The sequence below is a fragment of the Taeniopygia guttata genome, chromosome 1 (assembly GCF_048771995.1).
Source record: "Taeniopygia guttata chromosome 1, bTaeGut7.mat, whole genome shotgun sequence".
Classification (NCBI taxonomy): Eukaryota; Metazoa; Chordata; class Aves; order Passeriformes; family Estrildidae; genus Taeniopygia; species Taeniopygia guttata.
In genome coordinates, this window is record NC_133024.1 from 84,205,263 (window position 1) to 84,220,633 (window position 15,371).

General features: G+C 40.7%; 1 long non-coding RNA gene across 1 annotated transcript; it reads right to left on the reverse strand.

Moving 5' to 3' along the window:
* Window positions 1–774: 774 nt before the first annotated feature.
* Window positions 775–14,214, reverse strand: LOC140684569 (uncharacterized). Its single transcript, XR_012057001.1, has 3 exons — window positions 7,541–14,214; window positions 2,279–2,373; window positions 775–2,006 (listed from the first exon to the last, which is right to left on the reverse strand). It is a non-coding gene; the product is annotated as an uncharacterized lncRNA (long non-coding RNA).
* Window positions 14,215–15,371: the final 1,157 nt, after the last annotated feature.

Here is a 15,371-nt window from a genome sequence, read left to right on the forward strand (position 1 = left end):
AAGCTCTTGGAAAGATCATTATTTAAATATTTCTCATGTGAGCCTGCCCTCTTCTCCTCCCCAGCTTTACAGCAAGTGTACATGACAATGAAAATACAAAAAAAAAGCAATGGGCTGACATTCCAGAATAAGGCAATGCTGTAGAAAACCATTGACTTTGGGACCCTTTCTGTGAAAGAATAATCCATAATGATTTTGCACATGTGCAAGGAATGAAAAGAATGTAATCTCACAAACCTGATATAGCTGAGAGGAGCTTCAAGCCTTGATCAGCGCACGCAGGCTTCTTGCATCCCAGTGACTGCAGGATGTGAGCACAGTCAGTGGAGTGTAGCAAAGCACAGATGAGAGCTGACTGCATCTGAGCTCTGCAAAGGCCAGTGCAGCACGAGAGGCTTCCCATCCATGCTGAGTACTCTTCAGATGTCAAATGATGTTTCTCTTTGTGGCTGATCCCAATCTAAAGCTACATTTTAAAGGATAAAGCACAAAGCCTCCACTTTGTCTTTCAGGATCATGCAACACTCCTTCAGAATATCCTTCAGAAACATGAAAAAGGTAGAGAAATCCCCATCAATTACAAGTTGTTCCTGTAAGATACATTTTTGGAGACAATTTGAAGAAAAAGATCGGTCTAGATGAGAAATGAATATGCCACATCTAAATAATATTTTTAAACTAAAAATCTCTCCCTCCCCAGGGAGATACAAAATTCTACCACAAAGCAGAATAAAAATATACCAAGGCCAGCTTCTCAGAGTGGGTTTAAAAAGTAGTTTTATTTCTCACTCAAGTTTTTTGACATTTGAGTTTGCCATTTGTGATTGTGTTGTAATGGGCAATATAGAAGGATTGAAATGCTTAAAAATTACATTATTATCACTGTAATTTAACACTCAGTTAATGAAGGCTTGAACTGTTGCTCATATTGCCATAGTGTAGCTAGCAGGTATACATACTGAATAGAGTTTACATTTGCAAAAAACTGAGCTAGAAATAAAGGTTAATCCACTGCCATATAAACATTTGATCTTGCAATGATCCCATTAACCTTTCTCGTATGCAAGGATTAGGCGTAAGTAGCTAGCAAAATACTAACCTTATTTTAAATTGCAGAGCTGTGAGTACCCAACTTTTTTTTTCTTTTCACATAGGTGCAAAAGTTTAAAGCTTCCTCTGCAAAGTGATGAAGCCCAAAGTCTCACAGGATTTGTTAATGTGTTAAAACCATGCTGCAATCAGCAGTTCAATGAAGAAAACTCAATTTTAAAAATTAAAGTTTTTTCATCTCTTTTGACTTGATTTGAATCCTATCCTGATTACAAGAGTGAAGAGGGGTTGGGAAGCTCCTCCTAGTAGGCTCTTTGCAGACCCTTTCACTAAGAACTCAGGTGAGATTCCTCCCATAGCTGTGACTGAACCTTCCAGCAGTGCCAGTAGCAGAGAGATCCTCTCTTGGCTGGTCCTAAGGGAGGAGTGATCATGCCAGGTTTTATGCTGTCAATAGCTAGAAGTTTCCCAACACCAATGTCTTCTCATTAGTGAGACCCATCTGCTTCCCTATGGAGGGACTCTGGAGAGCTACACTGGTGTGGACTTGTCAACTCTGCAAGATCTCAGTGAAAATTAAATGCAGTCAATAGGTGCACTGCAAAATCCAGCTCCAGTGCCCAGTGCAGTAGCTTGGATGTCTGCATCTGTGATAACAGAGTTACTGCTTCGAGGCAGAGGGAAGGCCATAAATCACAGGGTCATAGAATAATTTAGGTTAAAATGGGTTTCTGGAGGTCATCTAATCTGACCCCTGCTCAAATAAGACAGAAATTCAAAACCAGAGCAGGTTGCCCAGTACTTGTAGCTTCTGTGAGAGCTTGGCAATGAATGGCACACACAGATGAGTAGTGTGACAGTAGGAAAGTCACACTAAGAGCAGATGATGGCCATGATGCATGGTCCTAAATTTCTATATGCTCCACTGTTTGGCAGTCTGTTTTCATCTTCCAACCCTAGAAGAAAGCTAGAAATAATATATTTGCATTTTCTTTAAACACAAGCAAACTTTTTTGGCATGTTGTCATGGGAGGTCAACTTCACTGTGTCATGAGTAGAACATGGCAGGTTGCTAAGGGATGAATTTAAAAACAAGAAAGAATTTCAACCCTGATAGTGGATCAACTCATAAACTAACACTGTGGTTGTATTTTGAATTATAGGGCTAATATTTTAGTCAGGTTAAAAGAAATATATAGATAATATGCACCTGCGTTTTATGGATTACTTGAATCAACCTTTTTGGCATGAAAATAGAAGCTGTTTGCAAAAGAGGCTTCGGGTCTTCCATGAGCTTGTGCAGCACCTAGCACATCAGAGATGCTAAAAAAAATCCATAAATATAAAGTTATTTATTATATTGAGTTATTTATTCTGGTGTTTTCACAGACCTTTTGTCCCGTGTACTCTTTAAACTCTGAATTTCAGGAAAAAACAGCTACCCTAGGCAATCTCTACGAAGATGATGGCAAGGTGACTTGCCAGGGCACTAATTAGTCTTTAGGCATTTCCAGAAGCAGCTGTCATGAACAAAGCCAGCCCTGCAGCTGCTGCCATTCATGTCCCATTTGGTGCAATACCCCCACATACAAATGGTTCTGGAAAAACTGACTCCAGGAACGCCAGCACAGATGAAGGCAGCTTGTGCAGCCCACCTGTGGCTGATGGCAGGGGGGTGGTGGAGATGCTGCACCACCCCACCACGCTGTGACCTCCTGAGCAGCTGTGTCTGGCCTTGTCACCACTTGGGCACCTGTCAGTGCCACCCATCTCTCTGCAAGAGAGGAGATTTCCCTCTGTATGGACAGCCCATTTTGTTCATGCTCCACCTCCATTTATAATGGTACTTGAAGCATATTTAAGATGCCACTTTGCTCAAAGATGGAAACCTGCAATTATGTTTCTTTAAGAACAATTATTACCACAGGTCATGGTGAAAGTGGATTGAAGTCTTTACCATTGTTATGGTTTCACCAAATGACTCATGTTCATTTCTCCCTTATGGCAGTAGAAATGGCAAAAAGTAGATGTCTGGACATTTTAATGTACCTGACATAGATGGCAATATATTTGCACTTGCATCTAGCTAATATGCACTTGCTAGACTGCACACTTTATAATCTGCAACAGAAGTTGGCAGCCTCTCCACCTCTCATCTAAGATTTAATGGAAGGTACTGCAGTCTCCTATTAATAGCATCATTTCTCCTAGCTACAGCGCATGGGCTACTGAGCAGAACATGAGGAATTGCCTTAGTACAGCAGCTCAAAAACATGCCATTGTCATAAACAGCAAATCAGGGACGACAACATAAATGAGCTGAAAACACCTTTTGACTAATTGCACATTTCTATTTGCTTATCTACTTGTTAGTTTGCAAATTTAATTATTTTCCAAAGAGTTTCTAATCATTACTGCAAATTAGTGAGCTACTGTTGCATTACACATTGTTAGACTGACCTGACTAGAAGAAGCAGAATTAAAGAGCAGAAAATGGTAGAAATTAAAATGGGAAAAGAAATTAAGTTCTCATAACAAGTGTAAGATTACTGCACATTTTCTCATCATTCAGAAATAACAAACTGCAGGAAAACCTTACACGTTAAGAACTCTCCTGAAGGAACAGATGCCCTTATTAGTCACTCTCCCTTGCCTTTTCCCCCCACCAAAAAAGCAGGGAATAATATATATACTATGGTGAATGTCAATGCTGACATAATCTATAGCACTTCTTAGCTTATGAACCACCTGATCACATCTTTCTTGTTTATCCAGCCTGTGGTCATTTGTTGGGGATGTCACACCATGTTTTTAATGAAACATTGGTCAAATCTGAGCCTTGTCAAGAGCAAGTGGTCCTTGGAAATACATCAGCCAGGCTGTAAGAAGTGTTTTGCAACAGAAATAATATCACATCAGGAGGGCTGGCCCTGGGGCACAAATTAAGTCCCAAAGCCTCTTGTCCCAGCCAGGAGACAAGCAGTTCTGCTGTGTTCAAGTGGAGGTGTGGAGGGCAGGTGCAGAGTGCACGGTGCTGTGGCTCACCACAGTGCCTGTGACACCCCACAGTCACAGTGCATGGCTTTGGGTGGGTCAGGTGCCAAGCTGGGATAATCTCTGGCTGAAGGTGAAACACCTGTTGGTGGCCACCCAAAATCACCAATGTAAACTGTGCTGCTGCACATACTTCACAATGTCACAACACTGTCCCTTTGGCAGACACTTTTTCCAAAGAATTCTATAAGGTCTACAAAGAAAAATTAGTATATTTTCTCCTCCCTTCTCATTTCAAATTGAATTTTCAGATCAAAGAAAGGAGAAAGAGCTTTCACATCAAATTCAGCAGATGACTGATAAAATTAATTTTTGAACTTACAAAAATTAACTTTCTTAAAAACTGAAGCACTGTGTGTCCTTTCACTCATTTTTGATCTCATCTCTTGGACTGGATCAATAGCAAAAGCAACTGCAGGAAGACTATCCAGAAAGGAAATCTTTAATAAAATACTGGCTCCTAGAGTGAATGCTAACATGACTAGGGTGGAGATCACTGACTTTAGCAGCCAGTGAACACAGTTGGAGAGAAGCTGCTGATGTAGAAGAAAGACAGCCATGCACAGGCATGAGCTGAACTGAACACACCTGAAGCTCAGTCCACAGTCAATCCTCAACATATTTAAAACGTATTCCCATTGTGACCTCCCTTGGCTGTATCCTGACTTGGTCATGAGAAAGGTTCGTGAGAAAAAATGTGGTCCTTGAACCAGAAATTGTTCTTTGACCTCACCAGTATTTTATCAGGGAAGAGGTCGGGAGAACCTGATTTACACTGCTGCATGTTCTTACTGCTGAGCAAGGAAGGAGCCCCATCAAGGCAAACCGCTGATTTTTACCATCAGGTTTGTGTCCATTCACTGGTGGCCTAAGGCTGGTGGAGCTGAGGGGGATTCCCTTGGTAGAAAATGCTTTGATGTCTAAATACAATACAACTTTCCTAGAAGCAGATCATAATTTCTCCCTTTTGTAGAAAATTAAGATAAACTGAATTTAATTTCATATGTGAGAAAGTAATTAAGCATCAAGGTTTACAGGTGACTGGGCTCTCTGAGGCTGCAGACCCGCTGCACTGGAGATATGTTTTGGTGGCTTCAGTCAAACTTAATCTGATTCTTCTACAAATTCAGGATTTTCTTGGATTCCCTTTTGCAAGGGATGCAGCATGTCAGCCTGGCTTCACGTGCACTTTGCTTCCCCACACCAGAGCCCTCTCCAGCTGTGGGAATCTGACTTTCATTCCCTTTCCTGAACACCGCTCTTTAATATTTCTTCTGCTTATAACACCAGATTAAAGAAATAGGCTAATGCTGAAGGATTTCCTGATACAGCCATCCAGGAAGTACCGAGCCTGGAGTGCAAAATACTATCCGAAAATTTCTCTTGATTTTATGCTGTTGTTGGTGCTACTTTGGTGTCTAAATTTAAATACAATACAACTGACAGAGGAATGAGCACAGTCTCAGTGGTTTACATAGTAAATAGAAAGCTAGAGTTTTAAATCAGATGTCCTGACAAACCTATATCTTTCTGCAGATCATACAGAAAAGCCATGGAAGTTGATGACCTAGTTGCTCACATCTAATACGTTAATGCTAACGTTGTCCTAATCTCATGTGAGATCCCATACTACTCCTGACAGATTTTTGTTTAATTTTATTGTCAAGGCATCCTTTGATAGACAATATATCACCCTACAAAAGCATCCTATGTAGCCTGACTGTTATAATACTTGCGGAAAAAAAAAAAAATCTGTCTCCTCTGATGGTGTTTAACTCTCTCTAATTTTTTTTTTTTTCTGTAGCCAATAGTGCTTTTTCATAGAACCATATAATGGTTTGGCTTCAAAGAGACCTTAAAGGTCATCTTGTTCTTCCAACCCCCCTGCCAAGTTCAGGGACATCTTCCATTAGACAATGCTGCTAGAAGACCCAGTCATCCTGATCTTGAACACCTCCAGGGATGGGGTCCACAACTTCCCTGGTCTTCTGTTTTGGCAGTGAGCTGATTTTGCCTATGGAGGTGCAGAACTTTTCCATTTTCCTTACCAAGAAGCACGCCACGAATTTCACACCAGTTTGTTGCATTGCTCAGTTCATCATGAGTGTTCTGAGGTACAAACCCAGGTTCCAGAATGTTCACTACCTCACTTCCCTATCCCCTGCCGCCCTGCAGAGGGGCTGTGTTTGTCAGCTTCGATCTTGCTCTCACACCTTTAGAACAAGATGGAAAAATACTTAATTAGATCAGCTCCAGGGCAAACCTTGTTCCAGGTGATGGGTGTTTGCTCCTAAAGAGCTAAATCCCAGACAGACACATCAGATGCACTCACCAAAGCAGGTGTTTTCAGAGTGGGCTTCATCTGTTCTCTTTCTCCAGACCTGTGACTCCTTCCAGGGGTGTGTGCTGCTCCCCCTTTGGATTTTGGAGGAGGCCAAAGAAAGGGCTGAAAGCTCTGCTTCTGATAGTGTGACTGTGGCATACATCTTCTGCCTTTGGAAGCCTTAACTACAGATCCCTTGCGTCACCTGACATAAACCCACAGGTTTTTGTGTCCTCAGTCTGTCCACAGAGCCACCTCCCAAGGGCTTTCGGGGAGAAGGACACCAGGAGCACATGCCACAGCAGGTCATGTAGCCTCCAATTTATGGCCACAGCCAAGGCTACAGGCCAGGATAATGGCCCATCCCACGGGCTCTGCCCTTGAGCACCAGAGACTCAAGTGACCACGCCAACAGAGTCCAGTAAGGAGATTTTCACCAGCTCCCTTCCTGTAAATCTGTCACAGGGAAGAATCCAAAAGGGCTGTACATTGGAGTGCCACTCAGTGTGAATCTACTACCTCCTCCCTAGAACTCTGCTTGATAAAATTTAATGCAATTTACCCTTGCTTATTTTTATTTTCTCCTTTCATGCCTTTCAAATTATGTGCCTCAGCACTGGGTCTTAGCATGTCAGTACTGCTGTTAGGTAACTGCCTAATGAATTTCAAAAGCCTAAAAAGCTTCCAAGAGACCTCTTTTTTGTTTACAGAAATGAAGAGGCTAATCAGCTTTTCTTTAAAAATAAGATTTTTGAAAAAAGGGGCTCTGTCAGGCCCCTTTATAACTTAATTACTTGTTAAACAAAAATAAGCCTTCAAGTAAACTTGTAAGTTGCTACAGTGTGCTGCTTTCAGAGTTGTTTCTTTTCTCAATATTAGTATTACGGTGAGGCAAGCTGATGGGTTTTTACCGCAGAAACAGAGGCTACTTTTCCTAAAAATAGATATATTCTCTCACAGAAAAAAACCCAATTTTCAAGGTAAAAATTGTGTACCAACAAGAAAAAAAATATGAATCACAATTCATATTTTACATATTTAAATAATTAAGTGAGGACAACAAAGAGATTGATTATTTCTTTAATCCATATTTCTGGTAAGTATGATGCATACCTTTCTAAGCTGCTGTAGCTGTCATTTCCCCTGGTAATCTTGGGCTAATGCAAGTCTCTCCACCTAAAACCAGAAATTAATAGAACAATTCTTTCTATTAGACATATAAAAAATGCATTTCCAAACAAAATGACCACATGAAGCACAGCTTTTAGAGATGGAGAGTGTGTGATCTTAACTCTTGTCACCTTTGCTCATTTAGTTTACATAAATTCAATTCAATGTATCAGCTAATACTGGTCACTGTGCTGCTCCTCCCTGAAAGGGTTTTCTCTTAACAGAAGCATCATACACAGCAGAAGAAGAGGGAGGAGCATAAATTAACACAGGTTTCCAAAGAAGGCAGTGCTGTGCTGCATGTGTACCTCTGGAGCTCGTTTCTTATTTAGGCAGTTTCTCCTATTGGAAACAGGAATTTTCCCCAGCCTCACCTGAACAGATGAGTGAGGTGTAGCAAGCTGGTTTTGTCCACCCAGAATCTAAGCAGTAAAACCAGGAGGATGCATAACACAAGGAGTTGGGACAAATATTTCCTCATTCACTCCTTCTGCCAACAGACAAAAAATGGCAGTTTACCTACGTTCTTGGTGGAAATCTGACTCTTGAATCAGGCTTTCCTGCCTGCAGAAGGTACCCTCATAACAGTGCTGCACTTGCTTCTAAAAGATATTAAATCCAGTTTCCACCAACCAGGCTAGCAACTCTCTCTGGGTTTGCCACTGATTTCCATGGAAGAAGGATCATTTTCCACCTAAAGCATCTCTACGGTGAGATAATCAGAAAAAAAAAAACTAATGAAGATTTCAATACAGTAAACAATAATTTGTTTTAATTGTTTTATTAAAACAATTGTTTTATGAAAAATACTGAATTTATAGACAACATACAGAGACAAAGCTAAGCTAAGGACACAACAGGAGGTCAAATGACCTGTGATAATTAACGGCCTCTCTTTTGCCTTTAACTGCCTCTTCATTTGAGGATCACCCTCTCAGGGAAGAGATGAGGAGAAGAGGCAAGGCTTTGATTTGCTAAATTGAAAGGGGATAACAAAGAAAAAAATGCAGTCATTGCTACTTTGTTACCCTGTAAGCATTCAGGTCTCTAGAGATCCCTGTGTCACCATTAAGGAGTTTAGCCGGAGTTAATCCATCTAAAACAACTGGTGAACACTCTCCTAATCTCCAACATTTATAAGCTTTTGAGAGGGAACAACACAGGGGACAGATTTAAAACCTCAGATGAGCAAAACCTTGCAAGTGTACCCTTAACCTTGAGCACCCCCTTCTCTTTAGGAGGGTGGCTGAACATTTCCTTTTAATCTCATTGACATTTTCTAAATCCTGTTATCTTTCATGGAGCTCACAGGTATTACCTGAGAGCTTTTCTGAAGAATATTTGCCCTTCCACAGCACCACTGATTGTTGAACTTGTGCTAGGTCCACCACCTCCTGTTGCCATTCCCCTTTCAGTATTTCATTTATAGCTCCTTGGGCGAGAGGCCGCTGTTAAATCATCTATTAATTGCTTTCTTTCAGATTATTTTATTTTTAAATCTCAGGTGCACTCCCACTATTTTTTCTAATACATACAGCAAACCATCTTTTCCACCTCTGATTTATTTTATATTATGTCATTACAGTATCTCTAGTATGTGCCTCCTCAGCTGCACTATTCCTGCTCCACAAGTAGAGCAGCTCACAGCTGATGTCACATGGCTGAAGGAAACCTAGACCCCACCTGTGAGCAGGGAACAACTGAGGCTGCTGAACACCCAAAGCATTTCATGAAGATGGCTGAAGTCTAAGGAAGTCCAGAAAGGACTCTGCTGGCACATTTCTTGCCATGCAGAAAGGCAGAGAGCTCAGTTCTGGCACATGATTTGCTTGTCCTTTTGTCTCCTGCCCATCTTGCCATGATGCAGAACCAGAGTTCCCTGGCAGGGTGACCCACCTGGGCACTTGCCTACTGGTGCTTCCATTGTTTCCATCTCTCTGTCAGCCTACATGGCAGAGCTATTGTAGCTAAGCCTTATTTTCCATCTTTTTTTTTTTTTTTTTTCACACAAAAGTAGTTACATCAACAGTTTTCACATCCATAACCAAGACAAAGCAAAAGAAAATCCCCAGATTTTGGAGCTCTAAAACTGTCCTTGAAGATAAGTTTTCCCCAGCTTCACAAGTAGTAATGAGTAACGCTTTCATATGTGTATCCTAAACCAACACTACTGAAACATTCATCAAAAGGATAGCACGGCAAGGCTTTTCAGCCCACCAGGATATTAGCCTTGGCTATGTACTCAGATTACAGATGTCTACTACAGCACACAGAGTTCATTTGAGTATCATTCAGTTTAAAGAGAATGATGATGGGGGAGAATCCGACAAGAGCAAAAGAAGAGGGCAGTACATTAATGAACTCTCCTAAATCAGCGTGTGTAACCATCTAGACTCTTCAAAGAGACAGCAATCAGCACCCAGAAAAATAACTCATTGCAAAAGAGATGTCTCCTTTTCAGCTGTGGTTATTGCTCTGCTTGCATGGGCATTGTATACAGTGTACTTAGAGATAACATCTGACACAATTTTTCTTTTCTGTTAAAGAAAGCGTATTTTAGTCAATGGACTAGATTTATTCCTTTCCTTGCTTAAATAGGAAATTGTCTTAACCAAGACTTCCCTGTCAGCTCAGAAGTAATGTAATGAACCATTTTTTGGTGTGTTTTTCTTTGTAATAGCTGTCAGCAAACCCTCAAATTCACTATCTGGAATACATTTTCTTGCATTACTTCCTTTTTTTTTTTTTTAATTGCATTTGTTCTATTTTGCAGCAGTGAGCTGATTTTAGTTTTAATTTTAAACAACAAATCCTAGCCCATTCCCAAATATGTATGAGTATGGTAAATGTAGGAACTGTTTTCCATCCTTCACGTAGAGCAGAAAAAGAAAAATCATGCTGCAACAAGAATTTCAGTAATTAAATGATACAAGTGATTTTCACAAATATACTCCTGTTGTAAGACCTTTTGCTGCAGATTAACTTTTACATCCACTTCAGGCAAAAAAAAAAAAACAACAAACTAACAAGAAGCTCAATGATCTCTCTCTCCCCATTCCACTAAGCTTTTCCTGCAATCAAACTCCTTATTTTTCTGCACCCAGTCACCGTGGGAGACCAGTTGGAAAGAAGTAAGATAAAACATGGTAGAGTGCTGGTTCTAATTTTCTGTTTGTGTCCTTGAGAAAGGTTTTGGCACGTCCCTGCAGTTTCTGATGTAGATTACTGATTTGTAATGGGACTTTGCAGTAAGATACTCATTTTCCATGTGGTTAAAATTGCTTCCTGATATTTCTCAAAAGAGCACAATGGGGATTAGAAATTGCTGTGGCATCTCATTTGTGGAGATGTGCTGGTGAAGTGTAATTGTACTGAAGCCATGCACGCGCTCTGCCCGAAAGCCAGATTCTGCACGTTGCATGAAAAAGACATCCGTATGTCTGACCCCTGTGTGCATTGGAGCCTCTCCTTCCCTCTGCCTATGGCACAGTCCTGGCTGCAGGACACTGGGTCCAGTGAATCAGTGGACAACCAACATCCCTTATGGACCATGTGCTCAAGGCAATGTATATCTGCTCCCACAGCACACACAGAGCCCACACCAGAGATAAAATTCAGCTTTATCATGGACATTCTAATAGTCTCTGCTTATCTTAAGGTCTGACCTGCCAGAGGGAGGTGAAGGCTCTTGGGTGCTATTTTGGCAGAATATCCTCTTCTAGGTTTTGGAACTGCAGATTAAAGCTCAAAAATGTGAAGCAAGAAACCCCCAAAGGCCAGAAAGCACATACTTATGAGAAAAAAACAGACCAAAACCAATTTTTAAAGCATTTTTGAGCCACTCCCATTATTTTGGAAGGGGCAGATCATTATTTTGGAATGCCTCAAGAGAAAAACAGTGAACTCCTGTTTAGGGAAGAAATGATCTTTTGACCTCTTCACCCTGTACTAGCATAGCCTAGACTATTCCCTGTGCTTCCAGTGGAGTCAGGATTTCATCCACCTCCCCCAGTGTTTCCCTGTGGCATCTTCTCTGTGCATTAACTAAAGGGCACAAGTTCACATTTAGGAAAAATAAAACTTTGATGTAGCTTTTAGTGGCATAGGAACTGACTAGTGGCACGCTTGAAAAAAGAATGCAACATCAATTGAAAGATTCAGATAACTCTTCAATGCTCTATGTATACCATAAACAGGATATGTATGTAAAATGTTGTTTCAATACTTTTGAATTAGATTGCTATAGGTTGTTTTTTCTCTTCCTTTCTCTTCTTTTCCCTTTTTCTTTCTCTTTTCCTTTATTTACTCTCCTTTTTAATTCCTTTCTTCTCTTTCGCCTCAGTATGGTTTTACTTCAGTTGCTTGAACCATAAGACTATAAAAGCAGTAGAAACAATATATATTTTGAATTTTCATCAAACAATGGCTTGTAGATTGAAAAAAAAAGCACTCTTTTCCTGTTCAGAAACAAAATATAGATGCCCTGAACTATGCCAATAGGAGAAGACACACACCTGACTCAGATGTGGCCTAGACAGCATGGATTTCAGATACCAAAAGATCTTCTCCTCTCCCATCAGCACAGCTGCTATTCCTGCATTTCTGGCAGTATCAGATTCAAGATGAGCAAAGGCAATGGTTGGTCACACCAGCTACAGAAAGCCATGCCATATAATGCCACAGATGCTAAGTGTCTCAGGACAAATTCACTGAGGACTACTTGGAGCAAAAATGACACTTCTGGCTCAAAGACTTCCTAATTCTTAGACCATTGGAAACCAGCAGAATACTGAGGATACATTTACCTTGTTCTTATTTTCCTAGGCATCTGCTGTGGACCACAAGAAAAGGCGGAATATTGAGCTAGATGGGCCACTCTTATGGCCAGTTTAATGTGCAATGAAGTCTATCCTGGCAGCAGGATAATCAAGGTCTGTGTTTCCCAAATAGCTTGACAAGCAATCCATCCAGAACCCAATCTCCTTGCAACACTGAATGGAGAATTGCAGGATGTTTAGTTTTGATTACAAATGGGAAGACAGCAAATATCTAACTCCTCCATGAATCAGAAACATCATTGCCATCCAGCTGCATTAACTATTAATGACTTCGGTGTGCAGGGAACTTTGTTTCACATTCTTCTGGTGCTCAGCTTTTCAAATTGTGCTAAGTGTAGCACAAGAGCTACAGAAAGAGCCTCAGAGCAGCAGGCCAACACTGCCCAAATATTTTCTTTTTTTCTCCTCTTTTTGACAACAGCACTGCCAGAACAAACCCAGTTTGGTATACCTGCCCTAGGATCTGTTATTCCACAGAGCTTCTCGTTATGAAACAGAGCTAACCATGAAAGACTGTATCAAATAAATTTACTTCATCTGATGGGGCAAATAAGACTGATCTGGACTTCAAACAACATCTCCAGCATGCTTGATATTTTGGAGGATATCAGGATTGTCTCCTGGATCACAACACAGGACAGGAAATGCCCCACATTGAGTTTGTTTTCCAAAGACCATCCACAAGCAGTAGGTGCAGCAATGCACAAGGAACCCCCTGAGAAATTAAGGGAGCTAGAGATCTAGCTGGGACTTATTTCAATGTGATTTGAAGTATTATCATTCAGCTCTTTATATTTTTCAGCCTCTCTTCAGTAAGGCAGATGTCTGCACTTTAAAAAAAAAAATGTTGGTAGAAAATAAAATTTTTGTTTGAGAAATTCAGATTTGGAGAAAATTTACTGAAAACAAAATTTTCCAAGAGACTGAGGTCTCCTGTCTAAGGTCCATGCTGCAGAAGTCCACGTTCTCAAGATTACCCTAACACCGTGCCAGAGGTCTGACCAGGGAGTGTCTTAACCTTGGCATGAAATGTGCATCCATAGCTCCCAAGTCCCTGATTTCTTTGTTGCAAACAGGGAGCAAGTAAACCAAACAAGTTGTGTTATAAGATATCTATAAGAATGATGTGTAAATTACACTTACTGGATGAAAAAACTTTTTATCAGTACCAACCTGTGAAACATCAGAACCATTTGTTGGGCCTAAAAGGCTTGGTTCTGTAAAGTAATCTGCTTATCAGACTCTGCATCCCCTTGAGCACCTCTGGAAGGAGAACAGCTGAGACCCTAACCAGATTATTTACAAGAATGTAAAGAATTTTACATACATGTTCTTTACAGAACATCTTTACATAGATGTTCTGTATGTAACACTAGCTCTGGTGTTCTATTATCCCTTCTCCTTTGAGGATCTTCCTCCTCTTTAAAGCCCTTCCCTCTAATCCTGCTAGAAAAAGGTTATTTTGCCTCTGGATGGACTGTCTCCAGTCAATACCAGCTCCTCTTCCAGAGACATCTCACATCTCCTGAAACTGATATTTCTTCTGCCAAAAATTTGTTTTCAAAATCCTGTTTGGTCATTCTTTGCATTTAGTATGTACAGGACTTGTAAGAAAGTCAGCTGCAGCCCTCTCATAGAGTCTTACTCTTCCTGTGAGGCTGCTAATTTTGTCACCAGGGGCAGATAAAGAAAAGCAACATTCCCTAGGTGGGGTTCAGACTGTCTATCCTAAATTCAAACTGTCCATCCAGATAGCCATTTCTTTTTTTTTTTTTTTTTTTTTTTTTTTTTTTTCAATACAGTCAGTCTTTCCTAATTTGGAGTCACCTTTCAGAAGCAGTTGCTTATTTTGCCAGCTTCCAGATGGTGTCTCTCAGATTTTGGTATCTTTACTTGCCTGCTGTCCTTCATCCTCATCTTCAATGTTCCTTTAGGGAGCAGCTAGAAACACGCAGCAGCCACAGTCCATTAGTTCTAGCTTCCTTCCCCAAAATGGTGTAGCTCTCTGTGTTGTGTTCCTACCTTAAGCCTCCTCATACAGGAACGAATTTTCAAGTCCAGTATTTCCATTTTACTCTTTGAATGAAAGCATGAAAATTTGCACCCGAGTCCTTGCAGGCGAGGAAAAGCTGTCCTTCATCATGTCATGACACCATAGTGTTCATAATGAGAACCTTCCCTTCTGATCCATCAGTCTTGGCCCTGCAGGCTGAGAGAACAGTGTACAGCAACCTGGGCACCAGTGTAAGCAAAGCTGTCAAAAAGGGACTGACAGCTCCATGACCTCTTTGCAAACTGCACCCCAGACAGTGACACCTGAATTTTATCTCTCTCACTGATTGCTTAAAAATGCATGTTTTCAGTGGGTTTTCAGACTCATAGACACAAAAAAGTGTCACTTATACATGGTGTCCAGCTTTCATGCTTGCTCACTGGATGTAGATTCCATAGCCTGGCTTGTGGCTCTGTCCTCAGAAGTAGATTGATTTCTGCAAAAAGCCATCTGCACAAAGCCTTAAACCCATTAAAATCACCATTGACCAAACAGTAGTTACAAATTTAAATACCTCTGTGAAACTAGACTTTAATTACTGCACTCCTTTCATGAGTCACAAAGAAATAGCTGGCAGGAGTCCAATTTATATGCGCCCTTCTCCAATATATACATGCCTTACAACAATGGATTTATCACTATGGACCTTCATAACTCTGATACCTTATTCCTGTCTTTGATGCCTTGATATCTGCCACTGTAGTTTCCCAAGGTATCCTGCCTTCTGCTGCTGCTGTCTGCCTTCTCTGGATTTTGGCTGCAATGCAGTCCCTTTTCTTTTTCCATATGGTTTTTCTATTATCCTGTCATTAAAATCCAGCTGAACTTTTCTGTTGTGCATATAGCAACATGATGAACTTTAGCTAATCCCCAGTAGATATTC